Consider the following 3,505-nt stretch of genomic DNA (forward strand, 5'->3'; position numbering starts at 1 on the left):
GTGTGTGTGTGTGTGTGTGTGTGTGTGTGTGTGTGCACCCCAGGTTTCTTCCCAGTAGAGAGCGGTCCAGGAGATTCTTCCCAGGAAAATCTCCCAGAATCCTCCAAATCAACTTCTGCTTTCCCAAACCGCAGTGATGCTTTGTCGATTAGCAGTATTCAGAAGCAAGTTTTTCTCTGTCTGTAATTTTCAGCTCATTCATAGTTATTTATTTATTTATGTAGTTGGAATTTTTACTTTAAAAAATCAATATCAATGGATTTCAGCTGTCTCAAATATAACTGTGAACAAGTAAGGTTTTTAAAAAAACACAACCTCTTCTTTTTGATCATCTTTTCACCTTTTCTCCTCTCTCTTTGTCCTCTGGTATTCTGCACACTTTCTACAAATTTCCTCTCTTTGTTTCCCTGACTGAACCGAACACCTGCAGTGTCTTCTCTCCACCGTCAAGTTGTTAACACTTTTCATTTACYACTGAATAAACAGTTCATGAAGGAGCAGCATTTACTCACTGTTTGACAGAAATCCTTGACTGTTTCCCTTCTTGTTCATTTTCCCTTTTTTTTTTTGGCATRTTGAGCAGAGGGATCAGACTTATGACTTCCTGTCTTCAGTGTTAAGAGACCATTCAAATGTAGCTGAGAGAAGCAAAAAATCAAAACAGGCAGGGAAAATGAACCATGAATGGAGGCAGAACTATTTTATGAAGAAACATTCTCTAACTCTGAAACTGTTTAATGAAATGTATCACTTGCTAGAATTTTTTTTCTATTGTGTCACAAAACCTTAGTATAGTTTCCATTAAGGTTTTACAAACATTTCTCTTGTTTGACGCTCAATTTTTATTTTGTCAGGTAGGTCAATATTGCCCTTTTTATTTAATTTTTTTAAGAATCTTTAATTTTGTGTTTAATGCCTTATTAAGAACTGATGGAACATGAACTCCTTATTAATGTTTATAAGCATGGTCGTGTTGTAAAATAGTATCCTATTTTTTTTATCTGTATTCATGAACAAACATGAATTTTCTCCTGATGGCTTCTGTAAAGTTCAGCAAAGAAAGCATAAATAAAGCTTTAAAGCTTTGATGTGAACTCTTCTTGGTTTACACTGCTGAGAATTACTTGTTTGATTTTTATTTTATTTATTGACTTTTTAAATATTTTTGTAGATTTTTCTTTTCAAAGTAAAATGTATGATTCATATTGCCTATTTTATCTGCATTTGAGTTAAGTTAAGGGGTTAGTGTTATACACCATATGTATTTAATTGTTTTAAGCTACAGTTGTAAATAATATAATGAGTCTACATTATTTATGATAGTGCAGATGATATAAAACCCCAAAACAATATTGTAATAAAAGCTGAAGGCCTTAAACATTCTCTACATATGTTTTTTAGAAACACCAATACGACAAGAGTGAATAAAAATATACTCTGGCAAAAGAGGGGAAAATGACAAGTAACTGCCTTAAAATGATTATCACCCATAAGTGATGCAGTGCAAAACAACCACTTATAATTTTTCATGTTTGTTTGTTTGTTTGTTTACACTGATTGCACCTTTAAGTGACAAAACCAYGCCCGAGTGTCATTATAAACAACCACGTGAGCAAAAATAAACAGTTTCCACAGAAGCAAAAAGAAGTTACATCTCAGTAAAAACAAAATKCTACCACATATACAGCATATAGACAGTAAATACTTGTTTTAGCTCCTGTGAAATGTGTCGACACAGGAGTTGTGTATACCGTCAACAGCTGAGGAGTCAGAGAAAATTGAGTTTGCCTTTATAGCAATCTCCACTCTTAAGCTGTCACCAAAAAAGTTTTTCAATTCCTCTCTTTTTTTTTCTGGGAGGACTCACTGGCCTGCTGAAGCAGCAAGTTGTGTGTGTGTGTGTGTTTATGTGGGTGTGTATGTGTGTGTGTGTGTGTGTACATGCACGTGTACATGCATGAATAAGTGATGCTCACACAGGTGTAGTGAGAGTGTTAGCATCTCCTGTCACACAAATTGACAGCATGAAATGTAAAGCTTGCTGTCAGCTTGTCCGACTGTTGGCATGCTAATGCTTGTGTTGTGTTTTCCCCTTCAGGGAGGGCAGCGTCTCCATCACCAGCATCACTCACACGTTTATGCACATGATTGGAAAACTGGGAGGCTGATTTACAGGCTCCACATTGGAGATCCACCTGGGAGAAAAGTCAGCTTTTATCTTTTATAGCATATTTGTATGATGTTTTATATTCTGGAAGACACACTGTGTGTAAAAAAAAGCAGCCAACACCTTAACAGAGTATTTTCACCTTGARAGGGCAGCTGGATGCCAACAGAAGGCAGAGGTAATTTGTTTAATCAGATACCAAAAACTTCAATAATGTCAAGGAAAAAAGAACTGAACAGAACCCTGCGAGGTAGTTTGGTTTACTTGATGCAAAGTCCTCAGAAAAAAAAGTGAGCTTGCAGGAGAGGAAACAACTGAAGCTGCACATTATCAGGAGGACGATGCTGGAAAAAGGTCAGGACCACAATTAATGAGAAAACGGTGAAAGTGTCACAAAAACATAGCTTTTGACACGTCTGCCTTTATGGACATGTTGTTTTTAGATTTTCTTCTATTGTTTTAAAAAGATGTTTCTACATTTTAAAAACRCACAGAGCTGCTGAAGTGTCAAAAACAAACCTGGATTCATTATTAATAACTTTCATAAACTCAAGGTGCACACCCCTGTGAACCAGGAAGTGTTTGCATCATCGGATTTTCCATTCTAAAAGATYTGAACACATATCAGGAGCAAAAAATAAAATAAAATAAGAATGTAATTAAATAATGATAATAATTTCAGCAACTGGTGAAGTATGGAAAACATCACTTTGTCTTTCCTTTACCAAAAGTTTTAATAATTTCAGTTAATAAGAGTTGCAGCTAGTTGACGTTATTAAAACAGAGCATATGGCATGAAGTAATTATCTAATGTAGCAAGTTTTTCTAGAAGTCTGAGGTAAACATTGTTATTGTTAGAAAAGTAATGGCATTTATGCTTCGTATTAAACTTCACCTCATTGTATAGCAAATGTCAATTTTATTCTAAATTAACACATTCTCATGTCGGACTCGTAGCACATAGATGCTTGGGCGCGTCGGTCCTTGCCGACCGCGACTTTTCCGGGTTTGCGTGACGTATGTGGTTAACATGAGCGATCAGGGTTAATGGTTAACTTTAGGGTCTGTGGTTAACATGAGCGATCAGGGTTAATGGTTAACTTTAGGCTCTGTGGTTAGCATCACAGGGATGTGGTTAACATGAGTGATCAGAGTTAATGGTTAACTTTAGAGTCTGTGGTCAGGGTTAGGCTCAATAAGGCTAGTAGAAATTAAATTTAGGGTCCAGGATGGTTAGTTTCGCGCAATTCTAGGCTTGTGAAAACACACCGTCCTCCTCCGCCCCATCTCGTACAGAAYGGACGTGCGGAGAGGTACCCCCGGCATCAACATAATGAC

Source organism: Austrofundulus limnaeus, unplaced genomic scaffold (genome assembly GCF_001266775.1).
Source record: "Austrofundulus limnaeus strain Quisiro unplaced genomic scaffold, Austrofundulus_limnaeus-1.0 Scaffold14, whole genome shotgun sequence".
NCBI lineage: Eukaryota > Metazoa > Chordata > Actinopteri > Cyprinodontiformes > Rivulidae > Austrofundulus > Austrofundulus limnaeus.